Below are 14701 nucleotides of genomic sequence, written 5' to 3'. Positions count from 1 at the left end.
CAAAAATCATATGAATTTTCAACAACAAATTTAAAATTCTAACCACAAAAATTAAATATCCATCAAAGAAGATAAATTACTGACAAAAAATAAAGTAGTTAAATATTTAGTTTAAAAAATAAATTTTCAGTTGAAAAAATAAATTTTGATAAAAAAATAAAATTTCGACCAAGAATGTTAATTTTTAACAAAATAAAATAATTTTTTGAACAAAATTTAACATTTTTAAACACATTCTTAAACTAATAGTTAATATTTCAACACAACAAATGAATTTCCAACGATAAAGTTAAATTATTCACCAAGAAAATTAATATTCTACTGCAAGAGAAAAACTGTTTTGATTGATTTGGAACCGAAAATTTGGAAGCTTTTTAAGAATTTTGAAAGGCTTTAAGAGCATCCAAAATTTTTTTTGTGTTAGCTCGGCAAATTTTTAATGATTGTTCATTTAAAATTTACTTTTACAAAATATTTGAAAAGATTTCAAAACATTCAAAAAGAATTTCAAAATTATCAAAAAGGAATCTAGAAGATTTGAAAAAAATAAGATAAAAATTTCAAAAAACTGAGAACTAAATTTATATTTTCGAAATTTTCAAAATAATATTTTACGTTAACATTTTTGTGGAATTTAACTATTTTGGGCGCAAAATTAAATGTAAGATTAAAGATTCATAATTTCCGGTTAAAATTATACTAGTTAGTTAAAAACTCAATTCCTACGATAAAAATAATTGTATTGTTTGAAAATGTAACTATGTTGTTTAAAATTCGTGTCTTTTAAAAAAATTAAACCATTTTGTTGAAAATTCATTTAATTTTTTTTTTCAAATTATTTCTTTCTTTGGGAAATAATACTAGTATTTTTTTAGTTCAACATTGATCCTTTTTATTTGGAAATTAATTTATTTTGATAAAAAATCGTCTTTTGGTCAAAAATAATTCTTTCTGGTTGAAAATTCAAGTATTTTATGTAAACTTTTACTGTTTTTCTTAAAAACTCGATTATTTTGTAAATCATTTTTTAAAATTAAAAATTAAAGTTTTTGGTAGAAAAGTAAAAAGAAAAAGGTTAAAAACACTAAATAAATTTGAAAATATATTTTTTCAAGTTTTTTAAATGTTAAAAATATATTAAAAGTACGATATAGGGTAATTCTAAACTCGACGAGAAATATTTAAAATATGAGAACAAATAATCTGGTAGTTTTGAAGAATTGTAATTAAATATAAAAATTGTGTCATTACTATTGAAATATTATTACAAAATATTAGAAAATAAACCGCGTTTTCTTCTGAAGAACAAATAATTAGTGCACTCGTAGCGAACACAATGTCAGCGTGGCAGTAGTGGGGATATATGATTCTTTGGAGCAATTGCGTACTTTAAAGACTCATTTGGACAATTTTCATATTTCTCGTATTGTTCTTTGCATTTAATAATTTATTATTTGATTCCAATAAAATTCTCATTAATGTTAAATCAGTTCTTAAATTTATTTAATACTTCGGGTATACTTACAGATTGACTGAGTAGATTTTTACTAACTTCCAGTAAATAAATCAGCGTTATATAATTAGTAGTTTACTACTAATTCCGATTTAAAGAGTAAATCATTTTTTAAATAAAAGTGAAAATTAGTTGTATCAATAATCATAAATGCAAAATTAGAAATCTCGTCATATCGAACCCGTTTGAATTTTGTCCACTTAGAAATTTAAATGACTTTCACTTTCAATTTCAAGTAGCTTGAAATGTAAAACACCAATCCTGGTAATTTTTGTATTCAAGAAGAGTCAAAAGCGAAATGTAGGTCCATATAATTACCTGCAGAACAAAGAATTACAATTCTTTTGTGTCACCTTTTCAATTACACGCTCTTAAAAAACGAAAATATTTAACATTCTAATTTGTTTATTGGAAAAATAAATATTTATGAGATCTATTATACAATTAAGTGAAAAAGTATAAACCTTCGTTGAAGAATGATTCGAGACAGTGAAAGAAATGAGTTTGAAGAAGTCACGGACCGCTTCCTGTTTCGCTAGAGTAAATAAAGTTGTAGTACGGACTGTCCAATCCCTGAATTTACTCTTTGAATTTTCTAGATCTTCCACTGCAATAAAAGGTGTTTAAAAATGGGTCGATTAAATTGCTTCCTACGGATGAGAGATAATTTCAAGTATTTGAGAAAGTAAGGCTATTTTACGAGCTAATAATGATGCAATTAAAACGTCAGGGAAAGTAAAATGTATCCCAAAAATGTTAAGTTTCCTAAAATATATTAAATTGTATCCTTTCCACATTTTTATATTGTTTAAATCAATTTTTTTTAATTATAAAAAAATTGATAAAAGTCGACCGAAATATCATTTAGTTTAACGAACTTTAAAATTTTATTTTTAAACCACATTTAAAGAAAATGTTTAAATACATTTTTTTAAATTTCAAAAGATTTCAGAAAATTTCAGAAAAGAATTGAGAAAATTTCACGAAAAAATTTTTCAGTTTTGCAAGATTAGGAAATTTTAGGAAAATTTAGGATAAGTTTATGACATATTTAGAAGTTTTCGAAGAATAAAAAAATAGTTTTACTACAAACAAAATGTGGAATTTTATTATTTCGAAAGAAAAATATAGGAAACGACTATAAAGTGCCGAAAAAAATCCGAATAATAAATATGCCAAAATGAAAAAAATTAAAAATAATTTTTTAAACAATATTATTAGGTAATGTTTGAATTTAAAAGAACGATACTTGAATATAATAGATTTCTGGATGACACATTCTATTGAAAATGCGCAAAGTATTTTTTTATATAAAAAAAAAATTTCGAAAAATCTTGTGCACTAGTTTTAAATTTATTATGTATACAAATTTTACAGAATTATTAATATTTATAATCCAAAAAATACGTAAGAAACATTAAACATGAAGAAAAAATTACGTGATAAAAATATTTCACTATTGTATTCTTAATACATAAGTAATATTGAATAATTTTTTTTTAATTATTGAAATTTGGGAATTTTCTAGTTCGAATATTTTATAATTCGAAAATTTTCTGCCTGGAATTTTATTTTTCAGGATTTTTCAGTTAGCTGAAATTTAGAAGCTTTTAGGAAATCTTGAAATTTTTCAAGAGCATACAACAATTTTCATACGATTTCTCAGAAAATTTTTAATTACTTTATATTTTACAACATTTATTTCTGATGAATATTTGAAAAGCTAAAAAATATTCAAAAAGGTTTTCAAAATTATCAAAAAGGAATCTAAATATTTTGAAGGTATTCAGATTTTTTTTTAAACTGCAGACAAAATTTGACTCATATTAAAAATATATAGAATTATTTAAAAAAAACGAAAATAATAAAAAATGCCTTAGTTCAAAATCAATTCAAGGAATTTTTGGAATTTTGAAAAGATGAGAACTATTTTTAATGCTCATCAAACTAAATGCAATTTTATTCAATATTTATTCATTTTTTAAATATTTTGGTCAAAATTTCTTTAATTAAGCAATATGAATATATAGAATGCCACGATTTAATAGATTTCAGGAAGGCGAACAATTTTGAACCACAAACTGGTCTTCAAATTTTTGAATTTTTTTGAGAAAAATCAGATTTTGAATAGTAAAAACTAAATTTCTTTAATTTTAGAAAAAAAAACATTTTTCTTTACTTCAAAGCACAGGCGCTTTAATAATCTAAAGGAACATGTTATTTAAATAGTCAGTGAAATTGAAACAAACGTTTTTGAAAATAAAATGATAAAGTTTGTTAAACCAAATGCTATTTCAATCAGTTTTTATCAACTTTTTCTATATTTTGGAAAAAAAAATTCTAATAAATAATATAAACATGTGAAAAAGGTAAAATTAAATAAATTGCAGGAAGCTGAAAAACTTTGAACTGCTTTTCATATTTTGCGTCATTTAAAAAAAAAAGATAGATTTTGATTCTGTGAAAGTTATTTTTTTTCAAATTAAGAAATGAGAAACCAATTCTCCCTTAGATTAAAGCTGAGAAACCTTAAATATATCATCGAAAATTTTCTGAAAATAAAATGTTAAAGTTCGTTCAACTAAATGCTATTTTAGACGTTTTTTAAAATGAATTTTTCATGTATTTAAAAGAAAGCTATTGAATTAAACAATTTAAACATCTGGAAAGGGTAAAATTTAATAAATTTTATGAAGCGAAAAATGTTGAACTTTGAACTGCTTTCTATATTTTGCGTCGTTTTCGAGAAAAAGTTAATTTTAAATTGGTGAAAATTATTTTTCTGCAATCTTAGAGATAAAAAGAATTTTTTTCTCACATTCAAAATAACGAAACTTGAAAATCGCATGAAAACTTTTCTTTAAATAGTCAGTAAACTAAAAAAAAAAAGTTAACTTGCTCGATAGTGTTGATTTCAATTTTCACGGGTGGTGGAATGATATCCACACTGATCGATGGTAACCATCTCTGATAATAATATAGATTCTATTAAATTACTCGTATTATGAATGTAACACCTTGCTTTTGAAAAAAGAATCTTCTTTCGATCTCTTTAGTAGCTTAATGGAAAAGCACCCGACCAGCAATCGTAAGTTCTGTGGTTCGATTCCCAGTGGAGCGAAGAGAGTAAATCTTTTTTAAGAAAAAATTAAATTTGAAAACTCATGGAAAATGTTTTTTAAATAGTCAGTGAACTAAGAAAGGGGTTTAAAAATAAAATTTTAAAGTTCGTTAAACTAAATGATATTTTGGTCGACTTTTATCAATTTTTTTATAATTAAAAAAGATTTACTCTCTTCGCTCCACTGGGGATCGAACCACAGAACTTACGATTGCCGGTCGGGTGCTTTTCCATTAAGCTACTAAAGAGATCGAAAGAAGATTCTTTTTTCAGAAGCAAGGTGTTACATTCATAATACGAGTAATTTAATAGAATCTGTATTATTATCAGAGATGGTTACCATCGATCAGTGTGGATATCATTCCACCACCCGTGAAAATTGAAATCAACACTATCGAGCAAGTTAACTCTTCAAATAAGAGAAATTACTTAACTACACTAGGAATCGAACCCCAGACTTCCGATTGCTAATCGCTTGCATTTTTATTAAGCTACAGTTTCGTATTTCTGCGAAAAGATTCCTCTTTCGAACACTCTAATAGCTTAATGGAAAAGTACCTGACCGGAAATCGGAAGTTCTGTGATTCGATTTACAGTGGAGCGAAGGGAGAAGATCTTTTTTTTAGAAAAAATGGTACCCTTCCTAGATGTTTATATTGTTTGATTCAATCATTTTTTGTTAAATATAAAAAAGTCTACTAAAATCCAGATGTTTACATTCTTTAATTCAATACATTTTTACAAAAATATAGAAAACAAATTGATAAAAATCGACTCAAATAGAACTTAGTTTAACGAACTTTATTATTTTATTTTAAAAAACGTTTAATTGTATTTTTTCAAAAATATAGAAAAAATGATCAAAAGCCGACTAAAATAGCATTTGGTTTAACGAACTTTATCATAAAAATTAAAAAATTCCAGTTTCCTGAAATTCATTATATTTTACCCTTCTCAGAAGTTTATATTGTTTAATTCAAAAGCTTTTTAAAATACGTATCAAATTGATAAAATTTGACTAAAATAAAATTTAGATTAACGAACTTGAACATTTTATTTTGGAAAAACGTTTTTTTTTAGTTTACTGACTATTTAAAGAAAAGTTTCCATGCGATTTTCAAGGTTCCTTATTTTGAATGTGAGAAAAAAATTCTTTTTATCTCTAAAATTGCAGAAAAATAATTTTCACCAATTTAAAATTAACTTTTTCTCGAAAACGACGCAAAATATAGAAAGCAGTTCAAAGTTCAACATTTTTCCGCTTCATAAAATTTATTAAATTTTACCCTTTCCAGATGTTTAAATTGTTTAATTCAATAGCTTTCTTTTAAAAACATGAAAAATTGATTTTAAAAAAAAGGTCTAAAATAGCATTTACTTGAACGAACCTTAACTTTTTATTTTTAGAAAATTTTCCATGAGATATTTAAGGTTTCTTAGCTTTAATCTAAGGAAGAATTGGTTTCTCATCTCTAAATTTGATAAAAATAATTTTCACAGAATCAAAATCTGTCTTTTTTTAAAAACGACGCAAAATATGAAAAGCAGTTCAAAGTTTTTCAGCTTCCTGCAATTTATTTAATTTTACCTTTTCACATGTTTATATTATTTATTAGAATGTTAGTATTAGAACATGTTCCTTTACATTATTAAAGCTCCTGTGCTTTTAAGTAAAGAAAAATGTTTTTTTTTCTAAAATTAAAGAAATTTAGTTTTTACTAATCAAAATCTGATTTTTCTCAAAAAAATTCAAAAATTTGAAGACCAGTTTGTGGTTCAAAATTGTTCGCCTTCCTGAGATCTATTAAATCGTGGCATTCTATATATTCATATTGGTTAATTAAAGAAATTTTGACAAAAATATTTAAAAAATGAATAAATATTGAATAAAATTGCATTTAGTTTGATGAGCATTAAAAATAGTTTTCATCTTTTCAAAATTCCAAAAATTCCTTGAATTGATTTTGAACTAAGGCATTTTTTATTATTTTCGTTTTTTTTTAAATAATTCTATATATTTTTAATATGAGTCAAATTTTGTCTGCAGTTTAAAAAAAAATCTGAATTCCTTCAAAATATTTAGATTCCTTTTTGATAATTTTGAAAACCTTTTTGAATATTTTTTAGCTTTTCAAATATTCTTCAGAAATAAATGTTGTAAAATATAAAGTAATTAAAAATTTTCTGAGAAATCGTATGAAAATTTTTATATGCTCATGAAAAATTTCAAAATTTCCTAAAAGCTTCTAAATTTCAGCTAACTGAAAAATCCTGAAAAATAAAATTTCGGGCAGAAAATTTTCGAATTAAAAAATATTCGAACTAGAAAATTCCCAAATTTCAATAATTAAAAAAAAATTATTCAATATTACTTATGTATTAAGAATACAATAGTGATATATTTTTATCACGTAATTTTTTCTTCATGTTTAATGTTTCTTACGTATTTTTTGGATTAAAAATATTAATAATTCTATAAAATTTTGTATACATAATAAATTTAAAACACGTGCACAAGATTTTTCGAAATTTTTTTTATATAAAAAAAGTACTTTGCGCATTTTCAATAGAATGTGTCATCCAGAAATATATTATATTTTTATAGTCGTTTCCTATATTTTTCTTTCGAAATAATAAAATTCCACATTTTGTTTGTAGTGAAACTATTTTTTTATTCTTCGAAAACTTCTAAATATGCAATAAACTTATCCTAAATTTTCCTAAAATTTCCTAATCTTGCAAAACTGAAAAATTTTTCCGTGAAATTTTCTCAATTCTTTTCTGAAATTTTCTGAAATCTTTTGAAATTTAAAAAAATTTATTTAAACATTTTCTTTAAATGTGGATAACAGAATTATTTCCCAATATGAAAAAAATTATAAATTTTGTATTAAATAGAAATACTTATTTTAAATGTTTGATTTGCTAAATCGATGGTGCAGAAATATCTTAATCTGTAACAATGTATATTTAAAAAACTTAAAAGATAAGTCGAGTCTTTACGAATATAATTCTTTCTTCATTTTTTTTTTATATTGGTAAACACTTTGAGAACAAAATATTGTTGCTTTTATTATTTAAGGGTTATTCCTAATTTGAAGTTTCTCTTTCAAAAGTAAATTTCTGATATGGAAATTGTGATTTCGGAAAAATGGCAGAAAATTCAAAACTACAAACTAAAAACAGCCATTTAAAATCAAACAGTATAAAACCAATCAGGTATAATTTTCAAGCGTTTCGTTTTACTGATATTAAATTATTTTTTAAAATATCAATTAATATTTCTAAATTGTGAAAAAATTGCTCTCAATATCCTCTTGAATCAGAACCCAGGTCTTTTAAATTACCAGTCTGATGATCTTATCCACTAAGCTATAAAGAGACGAGATTAATTTCTTCATAACCTCTAGGTAATTATTTCTACTTGTAAAATTATTTTTTTAAACATTCAAATGTTTTATATTTTTCACGTTATGGGTTGATCAGATAAAATATATCAAATAAATTTGATGTTAATTGTTTTCTGCCTACTGGTATGAAATACATTTCTTTCCTGATATTGATTATTATTTTTAAATTGTGTAAAAATTGCTCTTAAACTCCCCTGGGATCTGAACCCGGGTCTTTTAAATTATCAGTCTGATGATCTTACCCCTAAGCTACGGAGAAACGAGATTAATTTTTCCACAACTTCTAAAAGTTGAATTTCCAGGTAATTGTATCTACTTGTAAGATTATTTTTTCAAACATTCAAAAGTTTTATATTTTTTATGTTATGGTTTTGACCAGGTAAAGTGTATTAAATACTTTGATGTCAATCAATCTTACAAGTATAAGAAATTTCGGTATTGAAGTGAAAGGGGTCGTGAAGAAATTAATCTCGTCTCTCCGTAGCTTAGTGGGTAAGAACATTAGACCGGCAATCTGAAAGACCTGGGTTCGGATCCCAGCGGAGCTTCGGAGCAATTTTTTCAAGATTTAGAAATAAAAATCAAAACTAAAAACAAATTGACGGTACAAAATGTATAAATAAAAATACTGCAATTTAAAAAAATAAAATGAGACGCAAACGAGCATTTTCTGTTTCAGCTTCAGCTATAATTAAATTGATTGGGTTTGTAAGAGGAATGGTTTTAAACGGTAGGTAACTTTTGAAAAAAAAGTGATCTGGAAAGGCAACGAAAAGGAAATTCCCTGCGGTAATACTGAAACTTTCAATCTCTTTTCGAACACGATTAACGATCTCACTTTTCTGATTCTATCTTGAGACTTGCAATTCCTCTCGTCAAACTCTACGCACTGAATACCACTAATTTATTGAAATGTATGAATCCAGATCGAAGCAACTTTCTTTCAAAGTAAATTCTTTCAGAAGGTCATTGTTTTCTCCGGCTCGCGTCAAGTCATTTGCTCGATAGAATCGCATCCCACGCTCACTGATCAAAAAAAAAAAAAAAAAAAAAAAAAAAATAATAGGTTGTCAATGAATCAAGATAAGTTTCAAAATTGGCCAAGTTAGCCACCTATTTTTCGATCGTATAGCTTTTATCGCGGAAATTACTTTGTTCGGTTCCCAAGTATAAATGAAAAATACAATTTCAACGGTTTGGTGAAATTAGAGGTTTTACAAAAGTTATTGTTAATAACATTGAAAATATAAACAATTTATTTAAACAAATAAAAGTATATATAACTTATCTACCTTATTTTTAAATTTTTTTTCATCGAATAAAAATCTTTATTTCGTAATCCATTACATAAAAAAAGATAAACGTGAAAACTTTCATCGACTCGCAAGTTATTGCTTTTTTTTCGCTCGGAACTCAGCGCGAGTCAACCGTGTCGCGCGTGCCGTGGCATAGTGGGAAAAAAATGACTTTTTTGTTTCCATATAACGTACAACCCACAAATATTGACCGATATGGATTTAAAAAACTTGAAAAAAGTTGGCAGAATAACGTAAGTTATAGATGTTCCAATATTATACAATAAACAAACCAAATTTTTGTAAACAAATTATTTATTGAAAAAATGTTTTCTACGGTTTTCCATAATTATATGTTTATTTAAGTTATCTTGCAAGACATTTGAATGGAAAGAATAATATATCAAAAAAATTTTCTCTTAAGGTTATAATTGTATATATTATAAACAAATACAATGAAGAAATGCAGTAATGAGGCATTTTTCGACTGCAAAATTTCGTTTTTTTTTCGATGTAAATTTTTTTCTAATTAGGAACTTATTGATAATTTTAGCAAAATTCGAAAGTTGTTGATTACTCTTATGATTTAAAAAAAAATGCATTATTCGGGCATTTGTTTATCGAAAAATTCGTTTTTTCATTGTGTCAACTTTTTTAATTAGGAATTTCAGGAAAGCTTCAGCAAAATTCATAATTTTTTAAATCAATTTTATGATTTAAAAAAAAATTAATTAAACAAATGCACTTTTGGCACAACTTTCGACGAAAAAATTCTTTTTTTTTCGATTTCAGACTTCTAATTGGGATCTTCATAATAAATTCAGCAACATTCATTATGAGTTGATAAATTTGATGATTTTTAAAAATAAACTAAATGAGAAAATGCATTATTCGGGCACCTGTGGACGGAAAATTTCGCTTTTTTCGATATCAGTCTTTTCAATTGGAAACTTCATGATAATTTCAGCAAATTTTATAATTTGTTGATAAATTATATATTTTTTATAAACAAATTTAATGAAGAAATGCACTATTCGAGCATCTGTCGATGGAAAAATGATTTTTTTTCGATGTAATTTTTTTTTATTTGGAAGTAAATAAAAATTTTTATTACCAATCATACTTAGTTGATGAATTCTATGATTTTTAAACAAGTTCAATATACATTTGCATTCTGTGGGTATTTGTCCGCGAAAAAGTTTTTTTTACAATCTTAGTCCTTTCAGTTTAAGTTGCTCATTACTTTCATTTTTTTAATAAGGCTGCAGTTTTATTAATAATTTGTTTATTGATAATTTATTTAATGAAATTATCAAATTTATCAACTAATTTTGAATGTCGTGGAAATTATCAATAAGTTCTCAAATAAAAAACCCTATATCGAAAAAAAAAAATTTTCCATCAAAGGATGCCCGACAAATGCATTTGTTTATTAAATTTGTTTAAAAAATCCATAAAATTTATCATCTCATCATGAATGTTGCTGAATTTATTATGAATATTATATAGATCCCAATTAAAAGTCTGACATCGAAAAAAAAATTCCGTCGACAGATGCCCCAATAATGCATTTGTTTATTAATTTTGTTTAAAAAAGTGATAAAATTGATAAAAAAAAATTATGAATTTTGCTGATGTTATCATGAAGTTCCTTATTAGAAAATTTGACATCGAAAAAAACTAATTTTTTGCCGAAAAATGTGTGATTACTGCATTTCTTCATTAAATTTGTTTATAAGATAAACAATCATAATCTTAAAATTATTATTCAATGTCTAGCAGTATCAGATGTTTACAAAAATTTTTAAAATATTTATAATTTAATCAATCAAGGAAAATCAGATTTTTAGTAAAAATGATATATAGCTACTTCAGATCTGTGTCGTTGAGGGGAAATCTGAAGAAAAAAATTCTATATGACTTCTAAAAAAATACAGACCATTTTTTAAACATTTAAAAAAGTTTTATAAACAAATACATAAATTCGCAATTTTCAAGTATATTTGTTTCGTTTTTTAAACAGAAATGACAATAAATATCTTGTTTATAGCTTTCTTGTGCAGTTCTTTGATTTGATTATAAAAAATAATTTTCATTTGTTCAAACAAATTAAATAAACAAATTAATTTTTTTGCAATTTGCGACAAATGAATTTCGTTTTTTTTTAGAGAAATAAATTCATAATGTCTTGCTAGCAGCTCTTTATAGTTATTTTTTAATTATACCAAACAATTAGTAATTGTTGTTAAAAAATGTAATAAACAAATGCGTAATTTGGTCCTGTTTTAGTAGATAAATTTAATTTCTTTAAAACAATTAATTGAATGCGTATAACCAATAAGCCTTTAATTTGATATTTTGGTCATATTATTTTTACAATTAGTTATCAAAATCAGTAAAAATCATGAACAATGTATAAAAAAACTCCGTTCGTTCATGTTTCAGCTTATACATGTCCTGCCGGAGAATACAGTATCATAACAGAGAGACCTTGCTTAAAAATAGTAGTCGATTTCATAAAAAACAATATGGTTTTTTCATTAAAAGCGGCCTTAGATTAATTTGTTTATTTAATTTGTTTAAAAAGTAGGAATTGATGCCTAACATCCAAATGTAACAGTAAAGGAAATTAACAGTATAGAAACTATTTTGTTATAACCAAGTATCATATCAACAGGTATTTTAACATATCTGAAGGTTATTAAAAAAAAAAGAATTTCCTTCACTGAAAAATGACAATATTATGCATTTGTTAATTAATTTTTTTTTACAAATAACACTAGTTGTCTGAGATCAAAGACTCACACAAGAAAGATATTAATGTTCCTCTATTTGAAAAAAAAACCACAAATCTATTTGACAATGAAGAATTTATGTATTTGCTTATAAAATTTGTTTAAATAATTAACAAATAATCTATATTTTTATATAATTTATATCGATCTTTTTTCTTTAGATTTCCACTGAAAAACACATACATGAAGTAGCTATCTATCATTTTTACTAAAAATATAACTTTTTCTGATTAATTTGTTTATAAAAATTGTATTTTTCATTTACCCTTGGTCACCGAACTAACTTGGCAAACTTTAAGAAGAGAATCTTCCAGAAAAAGGTATTGTTTTCTAGACTAATAGAGGCGGAGGAATCCTCTGATCAAAATCGATACTAAGAAGGTCCAATGCCCGAAATTTCATCAAAATTTTTTCATTCTATATTGGACAGAACTTTCTGACATCATACGACGATTTTTTTTTAATTTTCAGCTCATATGCGGCACAGAAAAATAAAAAAATACGCAGAAACGGTTTCCCTATTTATTAAAGCGATTTCAGCAATAAAAACCCAGAAAACCCATACTATCCGCAAGGTACTTTCAGGAGGTGATGAAAAAAAATTCTAAAAAGATTTTCCATTTGCGGACGACAGCCAAAATTGAGAAAAGCTGCACAAAAAATCGTCTTGGGGAGGATATACAGTGTGCTCTACACCAAAACGAAGAGGGGGTGTATTTTTTTAACCCTCCCTATTCGACAGGTACTTTCAAGAGGTGATAAAAAAAATGTTCCAAAAGATTTTTCATTTGTGGAAGACAGCCTAAATTGTAAAAAAACTGCACAAAAAATCGTCTTGGGGAGGATATGCAGTGTGTTCTACCCCAAAACGAAGAGGGGTTGACTTTTTTAACCCCCCTGTTCAAAAGGTACTTTCAAGAGGTGATGAAAAAATTGTTTCAAAAGATTTTCCATTAGCGCACAATAGCTAGAATTGAGGAAAACTGCAAGAAAACTCGTCCGGTCAAGATGTGACGATTTTTTTTTATATTTAGCTCATATATGGCTTAAAAAAATAAAAAAAATTCCCAGAAACTGTTTCCCTATTTATTAAAGAGATTCCAGAAATAAAAACCTAGAAACCCATACTTACAAGAATATACCGTGTGTTCTACCCCGAAATTAAGAGGGGGTGATTTTTTAATCCAACCCCCCCCCCCGAATTCGAAAGGTACTTTCAAGAGGTGATAAAAAATTTTTTTTAAAGATTTTCTATTTGCGGACGACAAAAAAATTGAGAAAAACTGCAAAAAAACTTGTCCGGTCAAGATGTGACGATTTTTTTTTATATTTAGCTCATATATGGCTTAGAAAAATAAAAAAAATTCCCAGAAACTGTTTCCCTATTTATTAAAGAGATTCCAGAAATAAAAACCTAGAAACCCATACTTACAAGAATATACCGTGTGTTCTACCCCGAAATTAAGAGGGGGTGATTTTTTAATCCAACCCCCCCCCCGAATTCGAAAGGTACTTTCAAGAGGGGATGAAAAAATTTGTTTAAAATGATTTTCCATTTACAGACGACAGCGAACATTGAGAAAAACTGCACAAAAAATCGTCTTGGGAGGATTTACAGTGTGTTCTATCCCAAAACTAGGAGAGGGTGACTTTTTAAACCCCCTCAATTCGTCTTAGGGAGGATATACAGTGTGATTTACCCTAAAGCGAAGAGGGTGTGACTTTTTTAACCCACCCTATTCAAAAGGTAGTTTCAAGAGGTGATAAAAAAAATTTTTTAAAGATTTTCTATTTGCGGACGACAACAAAAATTGAGAAAAACTGCACGAAAACTTGTCCGGTCAAGATGTTGCGATTTTTTAAAAAATTTTTAGCTCATATATGGCCCAGAAAAATAAAAAAAATTCCCAGAAATGGTTTACCTATTTATAGAAGCGATTCCAGCAATAAAAACCCAGAAAAGCCATATTTACAAGAATATACCGTGTGTTCTACGCCAAAACGAAGAGGGTGTAACTTTTTTAACCATCCTATTCGAAAGGTACTTTTAATGGGCGATGAAAAAAATTTTAAAAAAAATTTTTCCATTTGCGGACGACAGAGGAAATTGAGGAAAACTGCACGAACACTCGTCTCAGGGAGGATATACAGTGTGTTCTACCCAAAAACGAAGAGGAGTTGACTTTTTTAACCCACCATATTCGAAAGGTACTTTCAAGAGGGGATGAAAAAAATTTTTTAAAAAGATTTTCCATTTGCGGATGGCAGCGAAAATTGAGGAAAACTGCATGAAAACTCGTCTCAGGGAGGATATACAGTGTGTTCTACCCAAAAACGAAGAGGGGTTGACTTTTTTAACACACCATATTCGAAAGGTACTTTCAAGAGGGGATGAAAACAATTTTTTAAAAAGATTTTCCATTTGCGGATGACAGCGAAAATTGAGGAAAACTGCATGAAAACTCGTTTCAGGGAGGATATACAGTGTGTTCTACCCAAAAACGAAGAGGGGTTGACTTTTTTAACCCACCATATTCGAAAGGTACTTTCAAGAGGGGATGAAAAAA

This window comes from Belonocnema kinseyi, chromosome 4 (genome assembly GCF_010883055.1).
Source record: "Belonocnema kinseyi isolate 2016_QV_RU_SX_M_011 chromosome 4, B_treatae_v1, whole genome shotgun sequence".
Taxonomy (NCBI): domain Eukaryota; kingdom Metazoa; phylum Arthropoda; class Insecta; order Hymenoptera; family Cynipidae; genus Belonocnema; species Belonocnema kinseyi.
Note: the sequence above shows the minus strand (reverse complement) of the source record.